Raw genomic sequence first — 15,095 nt, 5'->3', positions numbered from 1 at the left:
TGCCTTTATACTCCAACCATTGTGACGTCGGAGAGGAGGCGACACCAGCCGACGCCGGACCCAGACTTTGGAATTCGGCCGACAGAGGGCTGCCTGAGGCAGGACAACCCATATGTTATGACTGCAGTTGAAGAAGGACATCTGTACTATGTTCATCGTGCATACAGCTGCAGTAATCACAGATGGGTAGAATCCCAAAGCTACGCAACAGGGTGGTAGGCACTAGGTGGAACTGGGAAGAGCCAGAATGCCCTGCAACACAGCAGTGGCAAAGCCTGCTCTAGTTTTGGAGTATAAAGGCAGGTGGTAGTGTTTTGTGAAGGTATGCACAGAACTCCAAGTGGCTGCCTCCAAAATATCTTTGGTAGGGACTCCTCTGAGGAAGGCTGTAGAGGTAGCTGTGGCCCTTGTGGAGTGGGATCGGATGCCTGTAGGAACAGATTTGCCATGAAAGGAGTAACAAAACCGTATGCAGTGGCCTATCCATTTTGAAATTGTCTGTTTGGAAATTGGCTTCCCTTGAGCTCCTACAGCATATGACACAAAGAGTTGTTCTGATTTCCTGAAAGGCTTTGTTCTGTCCAAATAGTAACGTAGCTGTCTATGGATGTCTAAGGAATGTAGCAGCCTTTCCCCTTTGTTTTGAGGATTGGGGTAAAAGGTAGGTAAAGTGTATGGCCTGATTTAAAGCTACCCTGGATACTACCTTGGGCATAAATGACGGGTTGGTTCGTAGGGAAACCCTGTCCTGATGGAAGATGAGAAAGGGCTGCACAGCCATGAGGGCTTGTAGTTCCAAAACCCTATGAGTTGAGGTAATGGCCAGAAGGAAAGCTGTTTTCCAGGACAAATATTGCAAATCTGTTGAGGCAGCTGGTTCAAAGGGGGGGCAATGTTAATTTTTCTAGAATGTAATTAAGATCCCAGGCTGGTATTGGTTGTTTCCTTGGAGGTCTTTTATTCTTAGCCCCTCTGAGGAACTGTCTTAAGAGTGGGTGAGAGAATAAGGGTGGATCAGTGTTGTATTCTGCAGAAATGGCTGAGGCATGAATTTTGATGGAGGAAAATGTAAGTCCACTGTTCAACAGCTCAGCTAGATACTGTAATGTCTGAGGCAAATTCAGTTTTCTAGGATCCTGGCCTTTTTCTCATTACAAGCGCAAAACCGTTTCCATTTTGCGGAGTAAGCCTTTCTAGTAGATGGCCTTCTGGCCTCCAAAATGACATCCTGTACCTCTTTGGAGAGTAGGGTCTGTTGTGGTGTTAAGGAATTTTCCATGCAGCCAGACTGAGTGTTTTCAGCTGACTGTGAAGAGTTTTGTAGCTGTGCTGAGTCAGTAGAAGAGGCATTAGAGGTAGGGTCCAGGGAGGAGTATGTGTTAGGCTCCTTAGGAGTGGGTACCAGTGTTGTCTTGGCCAATCTGGAGCAATCAGTATCATCTTCGGTCTATCTGCTCTTGCTTTCAAGAGCACCTTGGGCAGAAGAGGCAAAGGTGGGAAGGCGTAAACTGTCCGTGCTGCCCAACTGAAAGAAAGGGCGTCCACTCTCCAGGCCTTTGGATGGAAGGTCCTTGAGCAGAACTTTGTCAATTGATGATTCCTGTGGGAGGCAAAGAGATCTATGTCTGGCCTTCCCCACGCTTGGATTATCTTTGTAAACACTTGAGGATGCAACTTCCATTCGTGTGGGTCTGTCATATTTCTGCCAGCATGTTTTCCAATCCTGGCAGGTACTGTGCTTGAAGTTCGATTTGCCATTCCAGAGCAAAGTTCCAAAGTGACATGGCTAGCCTGCACAGGGGGTATGAATGTGTTCCTCCTTGTTTGTTTATGTACCACATTACTGTGGTGTTGTCTGTTCTTATCAATAATTGCCCTGGATGCAGGAGGTCCTTGAAAGCCGTAAATGCATTTATCACTGCTAGCATTTTCTTTTGATTGATGTGAAGGTGCTTTTCCTTTTGGGACTATTTGCCCTGAATGCACCTGTCTGTCATGTGTGCCCCCCAGGCGTAGTCTGAGGCGTCTGTTGTGATGACCTGATTTGCTTGAGGCTTGCAGAATGGTAGACCTGTGTTTGTTTGGCATGCTTGGGCCCACCATAGAAATTCCCGTTGCAAACATGGGATTATTGGTATTATTGTTTCCAAATTGTGGCTGTGTTGAGACCATAGGTTTTTTTAGGTACCACTGAAGTTTCCTCATATGCAACTTTGCACATGGGATTAGAAGAATGCAAGATGCCATGAAGCCCAGAGCCTGCATGATTTTCCTTGCAGTTAGCCTGGTACAATTTGCTAGTATTTTGAAGTACTGAGTTAGTTGCCCCTGTTTTTCTGGCGTAAGATAGGCCATCTGGGTGTTTGTGTCCAAGTCGACACCCAGGAAAGTTATTTTCTGAGATGGTGTTGGCCTGGATTTCTCTTTGTTGACTGTGTATCCCAGAGAATTCAATAACTGTGTTACATAAGCCAGATGTTCCAGAAGTATGTGTTTGCTGTCCGCTTGGATCAGGCAGTCGTCCAAATAAGGGTAAATTTGCATCCCTTGAAGTCTGCAGTAGGCAATTACTGATGCCAGGCATTTCGTGAATACTCTGGGCGCAGTAGATAAGCCAAAGGGCAATGCAGAGAATTGATAGTGGATTGAACCTGCAAGAAATCTGAGGTATCTTCTGCAGCTTTGTCCGATTGGGACATGCAGGTATGCTCCTTGAGGTCCAATGTTACCAGCCAAAACTCCATGCCCAGCATGGGAAGAAGCTGCTGTAAGGTGAGCATCTTGAATTTTGGTACGAGTAGAAATGTGCTTAGGATGGATAAGTCCAAAATGGGTCTCCAGTCGGTTCCTTCCCTTGGTACCAGGAATAGTCTGGAATAAAAACCTTGACCTTGTTCGTGAGTAGGTACCTCTTGAATAGCTTTCATGTCCATGAGCTTTGAAATTTGTATTTGAGCCTCTGCCCTTTGACTGTGTGGCAGGTTCGGCATGCCTCTCATTTTTGGAAGAGTGTGAAAATGAAATCTGTAGCCTCTGTTTATGATGTCCAGGATCCATTTGTCTGTTGTGATGATATGCCAATTTCTTGTAAATAATGCCAGCTTTCCTCCCAAGGGTGCTGCCAGCTGAGACTTGCTTGGCATGAAAAGGGGAAAGTCATTGGTTTTGTTTCCTGTATTGTTGTGCACTGTCTTCGCCATCTCTTGGTGCTGGAGTTTGCCACTGTCTGCCTCTATATGATCCTTGAGATTGTCCTCTGCCCCTTGTGCTCCTGTATCTACCTCTTTGGGGTTTGTCCGTGGCTGGAAAGGACCAGTTTTTTGAAGACCAATTTCTGCTAAAACGTGGTGGCTGAACCTGTAGAAAAGCTTTGACAGTTTGCATAGATTTAGCTTTTTCTTCCATTTTCCGTAGTATCTCCTCAGCATTAGTACCAAATAATACATCCTTTTGTGAAGGAGCATCTAGTAGTTTAGCTTTAACATGATCAGGCAAGGTTTGTTCCCTAAGCCAGGCATGTCTACGAATGACTGATCCTGTAACAGCAGCTGTACTTGAGGCCTCTAGAGCATCATAGCCACATTGTAAGGTGTTTAGCCACTTGTTCTGCACTATGCATCATATCCTGCAACTCCTTCAAATCTGGTTGTTCAGGTTGTGACATTTTATTCCTTAATTGTGATAACAGAAACTGCTGATATTTAAGCATATGGAACTGACAATTTAAGGCCCTCATGGCTAGGGTGGCCGAGGTATATACCTTTTTCCCCCCACCTTTCTAATGATCTAGACTCTCTTTCGGAAGGTAGTGGATTCTTAGCAGTAGAGGCCTTCATTCCCTTGGGGCCTTGAGAAATGGTTTCAGGGTCAGCATTATGGCTTTTGTAAAGAAATTGGTGAGAGTTAGGAACTCTGTAGTACCTATCAGGCTTGACTGGGGCAGGAGGCAGGGAATCCAGATTAAGGCAAGCCTCCGAGTAAACATCAAGTATGTCCAAGACAGGAGGTATCGCCAGAGGTCTGTGCTGAGGTAGCAAAAGGAATTCCCTAAGTCTTTTCTTGGAATCAGAAAAGTCTTGGCCTTCCCAATGGAAGTGTTCCCTCAAGGTATGCAAGGTTTCCCCAAAAGAAAAATCCTCTGGGGGAAGATACAGAAGGAATGGACTGCTCTGCATCAGAATCTTCAAAAGGGGAGTACGAGTGTTCCTCTACATCAGAATGTTCTGAAATAATGGAGCCCTGGTCAGAAGAGGGAGAATCTTCCTCTACTCTGGATCTCTTGTCCGGAGGGGGTTGGGAACCCCTGATAAGAGTAATTAAATCCTCAGCCATTTTTAGCATCTGCTTTTTAGGCATGGGGCCTGGAGATGGGCCCTGTGCAACAGGCCTCTTGGGATGCATTGCTGACTTGGACTTAGTAAATGCCTTTATGTAAAAGGAAGATGAGGGTCTAAAGACACCATGGGTGGAAGTGGACCTGTCCACATTAGGAGGCTCAACACTCACAGTGGCTTCGATAACTGTAGTCTGGGTATGGGCCAAGGCACCTGCGGTCTCGGTTACAGAAGATACCGCCAGAGAAGTGTCGTCGGTAGTCAGGGGCTGCGTAGGCGCCTCGCTGAGAACTGGACCACGTGTAGCCGGTTTTGGCGTGGTGTCGGTGGAGACCACGGACCTCGTGTGTCGGTCTTTGTCCTTGCGTTTTTTGGACAAACCGGTAGTCGGAGTCTCCGACGACATTTTATAATCAAAAGCTTTACCAAAAAAGTGCTGGGCTTAACTCGCCGACGCTTAATAGTGTGTTTATTGAAAGTAGCGCAAAAGCGACAGCCCGAGACGTCGTGGTATGGGCCTAAACAAGGTATGCAGAGGGAATGGAAATCCTTATGCGGTATTTGCTTCCCACAAGAAATACAATTGTTAACTTTGTCTGACATCGGTCTGAGGCAAGAAAAGTTTCAACGGGTACTTAGCTTTAAAGAAGACTTCGGTTTCCAAATTTTCGTAATTTCAGGAGCTGGCCAACCGGCACTTGCGAACTGCTTCTGCTTCGGGCACCGCGTGGCAAAAAAGACTGAAGAAAATGGCATCGGCTGTGTCTTATATACCCCTGTCGCACTGACGTCAGGAAAGAAGGCGACAGCAACCGACGCCGGACCTAGACTTTGGAATTCGGCCGACCGAGGACCCGCCTGACGGCAGAGAACCCGTCTGTGATTACTGCAGCTGTATGCACGATGAACATCATGCAGACTCCACACAGAAGGCACACCCTGCACTCCAGCCAAGAATCAAATGGGAGAACCTCTTGCTGTGAGGAAACAATGCTACCGCTGCATGCGAATGAAAATCTTTATGAGGTATTTGCTTTCCACAAGTAATGCAATTATTTACTTTTACTGACATTGGTTAAGAGCAAGAAAAAGTTTCCCCATCGGGTACACAGCTTTTAGTTGAAGACTTCGGGTCTGAAACCTGAAAACGAAAATTTCAGGAGTCGGCTGACAGGCACTTGCGAACTGCTTCTGCTTCGGGCACCACACAAGAAAGACGGATGTAATGGCGTCGGCTCCATGTTTTATACCCTTGACAACTGGATGTCACGGAAGAAGAGACAGCAACTGACAAAGGACCCAAGACTTTGTTAATCAGGCTGACTGAGGGCTACTGCAAGCAAATAACCCAAATGTGATGGCTGCAACAGTGAAACACGAAGAAAATCCAAGACTCACTCCTCCAAGAAAAGGAAACCAGTCTGGTGGACTCCTGCCATAAACAAGCTATACAACAGGAGGAGGAAAAGTACAGTTGTGCACCTACCATAAATGTAGATGTTAGAGTGTATTCACTGTTGCAGTCATTACACTTGGGTTATCCTGCTAGCAGGCTACCTGCAGTCGGCCTGAATTCCAAAGTCCTGGTCCGGCATCGGTTGCTGTCGCCGCTTCCCTGACGTCAGTGCGCCAGGGGTATACAAGATGCAGCAGACACAATTTTCTTCAGTTTTTCTTGCCCCAGATGTCAGGTGCCCCCAAAAGGGTAGGCTAAAAATAATGCTTATAAAAAAGCATGCACTAACATAAAAACTACCTTCATCTACAAGCAAATACACCACATAGGTTGTATAGAATAGAGAAGTACAGATAAGTCACAGCACAGAAAGGGGATGGTGGGTAACCTGGACTGCAACAGTAAATACACTCGAACATCTACATTTATGGTAGGTACACAACTGTACTATGTTCAGCGTGTTTCACTGTTGCAGTCATTACACTTTGGTTGAATCCCAAAGCTGAGGTTGGGTGGCTGGGTCTAAATAGAATTAGGAGTGGCTAGGAGGCCCTGAAGAACTGCAGTGGCAAAGTCTGCTCTGGATTTAGAGTAAAGAGGTAAGTGGTAGTGCTTTGTAAACATGTGCACTGAAGCCAAGTTGCAGCCTCCAAAATATCCTTGGTTGGTACTCCTCTGAGGAAGGCTGCTGAAGTGGCTGCTGCTCTGGTTGAGTGTGGCCTAATGCCCTTAGGCACTATTTTGCCATGTTGTGAATAGCAGAAACAAATGCAGTGGCCTATCCATTTTGAAACAGTCTGCTTTGAAATAGCCTTTCCTTGTGATCCTGCCGCATATGCCACTAGAAGTTGCTCAGTCTTTCTGAAAGCTTTAGTTTTGTCCAAGTAGAAGCGTAGCTGTCTGTGTATGGCCAAAGAATGCAGAAGTCTCTCCCCTTTATTCTGTGGGTTTGGATAAAATGTGGGCAAATTAATGGTTTAAGAGCCACACTGGACACTACCTTAGGCATAAATGTTGGGTTCGTCCTTAAAAACGCAGTCCGGATGGAAAATAATAAAAGGTTCCACAGCCATTAATGCCTGCAACTCTGAGATGACTCTTGCTGAAGTAATTGCTAGGAGCAGAGCTGTTTTCCATGATAAGAATTTTATCTTGGCTGTGTTGGCTGGCTCAAAAGGAGGCAGTGTGAGTTTTTCCAAAACAAAATTAAGGTCCCACATAGGTATCGGTGCTCTCCTTGGAGGTCTTATGTTTTGGCCCTCTGAGTTACTGCCTTAGCAGTGGATGTGAAAAAATAGGCGGTTCCGTATTGTAATGAGCTGAAATGGCAGGGGCATGGATCTTAATTGATGAGAAGGATAGGCCTTTGTCCAGCATCTCAGTTAGGTATTGTAAAATCTGAGGAATATTTGGAACAAGCGTGTCAAATCCTTGTGCCTGGTTCCAAGCACAGAATCTTTTCCATTTTTCTGCATAAGATTTTCTGGTGCTGGGCCTCCTGGCCTCCAAAATAACATCCATAACTGCTTTAGAAAGAGGTGTGCTTCGAGTGTTTATATTATCCGCCATGCAGCCAGATTTAAGGTTCTGAGTTGGCTGTGCAGGATCCGATTGTTTTGTTGGGTCAGTAGATAAGGAATTTGAGGTAAGGTCCAGGCTGGGCCTTGAGACAAACTCTTTAGGATTGGATACCAGTGCTGGCGTGGCCAGTCTGGAGCAATCGGTATCATTTTCGGCTTCTTGTCTGACCTTTAGGAGTAGCTTGGGGAGGAGAGGCATAGGAGGAAAGACATATACTGTAAGGGTTTTCCAGCAGAATGACAGAGCATCCACCTTCCATGCTTGTTTGTGATAAGTCCTTGTGCAAAATCTCTGTAGTTGGCAGTTGTGTCAGGAGGCAAATAGATCTATGTCTGGGCATCCCCATTTCCTTGCTATCATGCTGAAGACTTGTGGATCTAGTTTCCACCTGAGGATCCAAGAGATTTCTGCTTAGTTCATCTGCCAGAGTATTTGTCTTTCCTGGCAGGAATTGTGCTTGCAGATGCACTTGATAAGTCAATGCTGTGTTCCACAAAGTCATGGCTTGTCTGCAGAGGGGGTAGGAATGTGTGCCCCCTTGCTTATGTACCACATGACTGTAGTATTGTCAGTCTTTATCAACAGTTGTCCTGGATAAAGTAGGTCCTTGAAGGCTGTCAGGGCATTCTGTACACCTAGCATCTCTTTTTGATTGATATGAAGATGCAATTGGCTTGTGGACCACTTGCCCTGAATACATTTTCCTGTCATGTGGGCCCCCCCAGGCATAATCTGATGCATCTGTTAGTGTCTGCCTGGCTGTGGGTAAAGTGAATGTCTGTCCCTTGTTGTGGTGACAGGCCAGTACCCACGATCGAAACTCCTGTTGCAGGCAGGGAATGAGGGTGATTAATGTTTCCAGGCTGTGGCAATGTTGAGTCCAAACACTTTTTAGGGTACCATTGAAGCTTCCTCATATGCAGTCTTGCATATGGAATTAGCAGAATGCAGGATGCCATGAAGCCCAAAGCCTGCAGAATTTCTCTTGCAGGTAACTGGGTCTTTGTTGCAATGTTTTCGAAGTAAGAAGTCAGTTGCCTTTGTTTGTCTGGTGAGATAAGCCATCTGGGCAGTTGTATTTAAGCTTGCACCCAGGAATATTATCTCGAGAGGGTACTAGTTTTGATTTCTTTTGTTTACTGTGTACCCTAGGCAAATTAGTAATCTTTTACAAACGCGGATGCTTCAATAGAATGTCTTTGCTCTCTGCTTGAATAAGGCAGTCGTCCAAGTAGAGATATATTTGAATTCCTCTTTGTCTGCAAATGCAATTACTGGTGCCCGGCATTTTGTGAAGACCCTGGGCTTATAGATAAGCCAAAGGGCAGTGCAGAGAATTGGTAATGCATTGAGCCAGCTATGAATCTGAGGTATCTTCTGCGTTTGTCTGATTGGGACATGCAGGTATGCCTCTTTGCGGTCCAAAGTTACTAGCCAAGCCTTCTTGCCCAGCATCAGCAGAAGCTGCTGTAGTGTCAACATTTTGAATTTTGGAACGTCCAGAAAAGTGTTTAGAATAGACAGGTCCAGTATTGGTCTCCAAGCTTTGTCCTTTCTGGGTACCAAGAAAAGTCTTGAGTACAATCCTTGTCCCTGCTCTTGCTGTGGTACTGGCTGAATAGCCCTCATGTCCAAGAGAGATGAGATTTGTTTTTGTGCCTCTGCCCATTGATTGTGCGGCAGGTCTGGCATATCTTTCGTCTTTGGAAGAGTGTGAAAGTGGAACCTGTAGCCCTGAGAAACTATATTCAAGGCCCATTTGCCCTGGGTGATCATGTGCCAATTGTGTGAAAAAAGTGCTAGCTTTCCCCTAAGGGCGCTGCCAAAAGATAAACGCTCTGCCATGGCAGTGGAAAGTCGTTGGGACTGTTTCCTATATGGCTGTGACTTGTCTTCTCCGCTTTTGGAGGTAGGAGCACCCCATTGTTTGGGCCTGTATGAGCCTTGGGGCTGAGATCTGCCTCTAGGGCATCTGTATCTGCCTCTTTGTGGCCTGTCTGACACAGGAAAGGACCAATTCTTAGAAGGCCAGTTTCTGCTAAATCTAGGTGGCTGAACCTGTAAAACGTCCTTTACTGTCTGCATAGATTTCACTTTATCCTCCATTTTCTTTAACAGCTCTTCTGCCTTAACACCAAACAAAGTATCATGCTGAAATGGGGCATCCAATAATTTTGCTTTAACATGATCAGGCAGATTCTGTTCCTTTAACCAAGCATGCCTTCGAATGACACAGCCGGTAACAGCGGCCCTGCAAGAGGCCTCCAGTGAATCAAAACCACAATGCAAAGTATGCTTTCCCACTTGTTCATCTGCATGCAATAAATCCTGCATTTCCTTGTTTTCAGCCCATTCAGAATTTGTCAACATTTTCTGTTTTAACAGTGACATTAAGTATTGCTGATATTTAAGCATATGAAACTGGCAATTTAAAGCCCTTACAGCCAAGGTAGCAGAAGTGTAAACTTTTTCCCCATCTGCCCAGTGCTCTAGAATCCCTAATCAGAGGGAACAGGGTTTTGCAGTGGAAGCCTTGAACCCTTTGGGACCCTGAGATATAGTTTCTGGGTCAGCAGCAGGGTTTTTATATAGAAATGTATGAAAATAGAACCCTATAGTACCTGTCTGGCTTAATGGGTGCAGGGGGTAAAGAGTCAGGAGACAGGCCGGACTCTGAAAATACATCATCTACAATGTCTAGTATAGGTGGAATAGCAAGAGGTCTGTGCTGGAAGTAAAAGAAAATCTCTGAGCCTTTTCTTAGATTCTGAGTAGTCTTGGCTCTCCCAGTGAAAAATGCTCCCTCATGGTATGCAGGGTTTCCAAAAGAATAGTCCTCAGGAGAAGAGGCTGAAGGGATAGATTCTTCAGCATCAGAATCCTCATAGGGAGGAAGAGAGTATCCCTGTCCTGAAGAGGAATCAGAAGAAATTGAAACCTGGTCAGAAGAATCATTCAGTGTCTTGTCTAGGCCTCTTATCAGGAGGGGGATGGGAACTCCTGATCAAAGTAATTAGGTCTTCAGCCACTTTCAGCATCTGTTTCTTAGGCATGGAAGTCTGTCCAGGAGAATGCTGTACTTGTTTCTTTGTCTTTAAAGCTGTTTTGGTCTTTGCCTTGGAAGCTAAAGTTGGCTTGATGTATAACTGTGTTGGTCTGAAAACACCTTCAGAAGCCGATATCTGCTCAGCGGCTCTGGACCCATCTGAGGGAATAGTTTCCGAAGGTCCAATACCTTGAGTATCCAGAGGCCTAGTTGTCTCCACGTGGGAGTCGGAAGCGGCCTGTGGCTCTGAGGTAGCGGGAGTCAGGGACTGCGAAAGCGCCTCACTGAGAGCCGGCGAACCGGCGACTGGCCTAGCGGAGGCTTCATCGTCGGTTTTGGACCTCGGATACCTGTCCTTTTCTTTTTCCTTGCCCTTTTTATGAATTCCGGTCGTCGGCTGTTCTGATGGCATTATATAATTAAACCTTCGGCCAAAGTAATGAAATGCAAAATCGTACCGACGCTTTAATAGTGCTGGTAAAATCTAGCCAAAACTGACAACTAGCAACGCCGTGGTCAGGGCCTAGGCAAGGAATACAGTAAGAATGAAAATCTTTATGAGGTATTTGCTTTCCACAAGTAATGCAATTATTTACTTTTACTGACATTGGTTAAGAGCAAGAAAAAGTTTCCCCATCGGGTACACAGCTTTTAGTTGAAGACTTCGGGTCTGAAACCTGAAAACGAAAATTTCAGGAGTCGGCTGACAGGCACTTGCGAACTGCTTCTGCTTCGGGCACCACACAAGAAAGACGGATGTAATGGCGTCGGCTCCATGTTTTATACCCTTGACAACTGGATGTCACGGAAGAAGAGACAGCAACTGACAAAGGACCCAAGACTTTGTTAATCAGGCTGACTGAGGGCTACTGCAAGCAAATAACCCAAATGTGATGGCTGCAACAGTGAAACACGAAGAAAATCCAAGACTCACTCCTCCAAGAAAAGGAAACCAGTCTGGTGGACTCCTGCCATAAACAAGCTATACAACAGGAGGAGGAAAAGTACAGTTGTGCACCTACCATAAATGTAGATGTTAGAGTGTATTCACTGTTGCAGTCATTACACTTGGGTTATCCTGCTAGCAGGCTACCTGCAGTCGGCCTGAATTCCAAAGTCCTGGTCCGGCATCGGTTGCTGTCGCCGCTTCCCTGACGTCAGTGCGCCAGGGGTATACAAGATGCAGCAGACACAATTTTCTTCAGTTTTTCTTGCCCCAGATGTCAGGTGCCCCCAAAAGGGTAGGCTAAAAATAATGCTTATAAAAAAGCATGCACTAACATAAAAACTACCTTCATCTACAAGCAAATACACCACATAGGTTGTATAGAATAGAGAAGTACAGATAAGTCACAGCACAGAAAGGGGGATGGTGGGTGGGTAACCTGGACTGCAACAGTAAATACACTCGAACATCTACATTTATGGTAGGTACACAACTGTACTATGTTCAGCGTGTTTCACTGTTGCAGTCATTACACTTTGGTTGAATCCCAAAGCTGAGGTTGGGTGGCTGGGTCTAAATAGAATTAGGAGTGGCTAGGAGGCCCTGAAGAACTGCAGTGGCAAAGTCTGCTCTGGATTTAGAGTAAAGAGGTAAGTGGTAGTGCTTTGTAAACATGTGCACTGAAGCCAAGTTGCAGCCTCCAAAATATCCTTGGTTGGTACTCCTCTGAGGAAGGCTGCTGAAGTGGCTGCTGCTCTGGTTGAGTGTGGCCTAATGCCCTTAGGCACTATTTTGCCATGTTGTGAATAGCAGAAACAAATGCAGTGGCCTATCCATTTTGAAACAGTCTGCTTTGAAATAGCCTTTCCTTGTGATCCTGCCGCATATGCCACTAGAAGTTGCTCAGTCTTTCTGAAAGCTTTAGTTTTGTCCAAGTAGAAGCGTAGCTGTCTGTGTATGGCCAAAGAATGCAGAAGTCTCTCCCCTTTATTCTGTGGGTTTGGATAAAATGTGGGCAAATTAATGGTTTAAGAGCCACACTGGACACTACCTTAGGCATAAATGTTGGGTTCGTCCTTAAAAACGCAGTCCGGATGGAAAATAATAAAAGGTTCCACAGCCATTAATGCCTGCAACTCTGAGATGACTCTTGCTGAAGTAATTGCTAGGAGCAGAGCTGTTTTCCATGATAAGAATTTTATCTTGGCTGTGTTGGCTGGCTCAAAAGGAGGCAGTGTGAGTTTTTCCAAAACAAAATTAAGGTCCCACATAGGTATCGGTGCTCTCCTTGGAGGTCTTATGTTTTTGGCCCCTCTGAGTTACTGCCTTAGCAGTGGATGTGAAAAAATAGGCGGTTCCGTATTGTAATGAGCTGAAATGGCAGGGGCATGGATCTTAATTGATGAGAAGGATAGGCCTTTGTCCAGCATCTCAGTTAGGTATTGTAAAATCTGAGGAATATTTGGAACAAGCGTGTCAAATCCTTGTGCCTGGTTCCAAGCACAGAATCTTTTCCATTTTTCTGCATAAGATTTTCTGGTGCTGGGCCTCCTGGCCTCCAAAATAACATCCATAACTGCTTTAGAAAGAGGTGTGCTTCGAGTGTTTATATTATCCGCCATGCAGCCAGATTTAAGGTTCTGAGTTGGCTGTGCAGGATCCGATTGTTTTGTTGGGTCAGTAGATAAGGAATTTGAGGTAAGGTCCAGGCTGGGCCTTGAGACAAACTCTTTAGGATTGGATACCAGTGCTGGCGTGGCCAGTCTGGAGCAATCGGTATCATTTTCGGCTTCTCTTGTCTGACCTTTAGGAGTAGCTTGGGGAGGAGAGGCATAGGAGGAAAGACATATACTGTAAGGGTTTTCCAGCAGAATGACAGAGCATCCACCTTCCATGCTTGTTTGTGATAAGTCCTTGTGCAAAATCTCTGTAGTTGGCAGTTGTGTCAGGAGGCAAATAGATCTATGTCTGGGCATCCCCATTTCCTTGCTATCATGCTGAAGACTTGTGGATCTAGTTTCCACTCCTGAGGATCCAAGAGATTTCTGCTTAGTTCATCTGCCAGAGTATTTGTCTTTCCTGGCAGGAATTGTGCTTGCAGATGCACTTGATAAGTCAATGCTGTGTTCCACAAAGTCATGGCTTGTCTGCAGAGGGGGTAGGAATGTGTGCCCCCTTGCTTATGTACCACATGACTGTAGTATTGTCAGTCTTTATCAACAGTTGTCCTGGATAAAGTAGGTCCTTGAAGGCTGTCAGGGCATTCTGTACACCTAGCATCTCTTTTTGATTGATATGAAGATGCAATTGGCTTGTGGACCACTTGCCCTGAATACATTTTCCTGTCATGTGGGCCCCCCCAGGCATAATCTGATGCATCTGTTAGTGTCTGCCTGGCTGTGGGTAAAGTGAATGTCTGTCCCTTGTTGTGGTGACAGGCCAGTACCCACGATCGAAACTCCTGTTGCAGGCAGGGAATGAGGGTGATTAATGTTTCCAGGCTGTGGCAATGTTGAGTCCAAACACTTTTTAGGTACCATTGTAGCTTCCTCATATGCAGTCTTGCATATGGAATTAGCAGAATGCAGGATGCCATGAAGCCCAAAGCCTGCAGAATTTCTCTTGCAGGTAACTGGGTCTTTGTTGCAATCTTTTCGAAGTAAGAAGTCAGTTGCCTTTGTTTGTCTGGCGTGAGATAAGCCATCTGGGCAGTTGTATTTAAGCTTGCACCCAGGAATATTATCTCGAGAGGGTACTAGTTTTGATTTCTTTTTGTTTACTGTGTACCCTAGGCAAATTAGTAATCTTTTTACAAACGCCGGATGCTTCAATAGAATGTCTTTGCTCTCTGCTTGAATAAGGCAGTCGTCCAAGTAGAGATATATTTGAATTCCTCTTTGTCTGCAAAATGCAATTACTGGTGCCCGGCATTTTGTGAAGACCCTGGGCGCAGTAGATAAGCCAAAGGGCAGTGCAGAGAATTGGTAATGCATTGAGCCAGCTATGAATCTGAGGTATCTTCTGCACGTTTGTCTGATTGGGACATGCAGGTATGCCTCTTTGCGGTCCAAAGTTACTAGCCAAGCCTTCTTGCCCAGCATCAGCAGAAGCTGCTGTAGTGTCAACATTTTGAATTTTGGAACGTCCAGAAAAGTGTTTAGAATAGACAGGTCCAGTATTGGTCTCCAAGCTTTGTCCTTTCTGGGTACCAAGAAAAGTCTTGAGTACAATCCTTGTCCCTGCTCTTGCTGTGGTACTGGCTGAATAGCCCTCATGTCCAAGAGAGATGAGATTTGTTTTTGTGCCTCTGCCCATTGATTGTGCGGCAGGTCTGGCATATCTTTCGTCTTTGGAAGAGTGTGAAAGTGGAACCTGTAGCCCTGAGAAACTATATTCAAGGCCCATTTGCCCTGGGTGATCATGTGCCAATTGTGTGAAAAAAGTGCTAGCTTTCCCCTAAGGGCGCTGCCAAAAGATAAACGCTCTGCCATGGCAGTGGAAAGTCGTTGGGACTGTTTCCTATATGGCTGTGACTTGTCTTCTCCGCTTTTGGAGGTAGGAGCACCCCATTGTTTGGGCCTGTATGAGCCTTGGGGCTGAGATCTGCCTCTAGGGCATCTGTATCTGCCTCTTTGTGGCCTGTCTGACACAGGAAAGGACCAATTCTTAGAAGGCCAGTTTCTGCTAAATCTAGGTGGCTGAACCTGTAAAACGTCCTTTACTGTCTGCATA

General features: G+C 45.6%; 1 protein-coding gene across 2 annotated transcripts in view; it reads right to left on the bottom strand.

Annotated features, from left to right (window-relative positions):
* Positions 1 to 15,095, bottom strand: part of PHETA1 (PH domain containing endocytic trafficking adaptor 1) — a 434,342-nt gene that overhangs the window by 197,067 nt on the left and 222,180 nt on the right. The window lies entirely within an intron of this gene.

Source organism: Protopterus annectens, chromosome 4.part0 (assembly GCF_019279795.1).
Source record: "Protopterus annectens isolate FY-2018-M chromosome 4.part0, PAN1.0, whole genome shotgun sequence".
Classification (NCBI taxonomy): domain Eukaryota; kingdom Metazoa; phylum Chordata; order Ceratodontiformes; family Protopteridae; genus Protopterus; species Protopterus annectens.
This window is presented reverse-complemented; position numbering and strand designations above follow the sequence as displayed.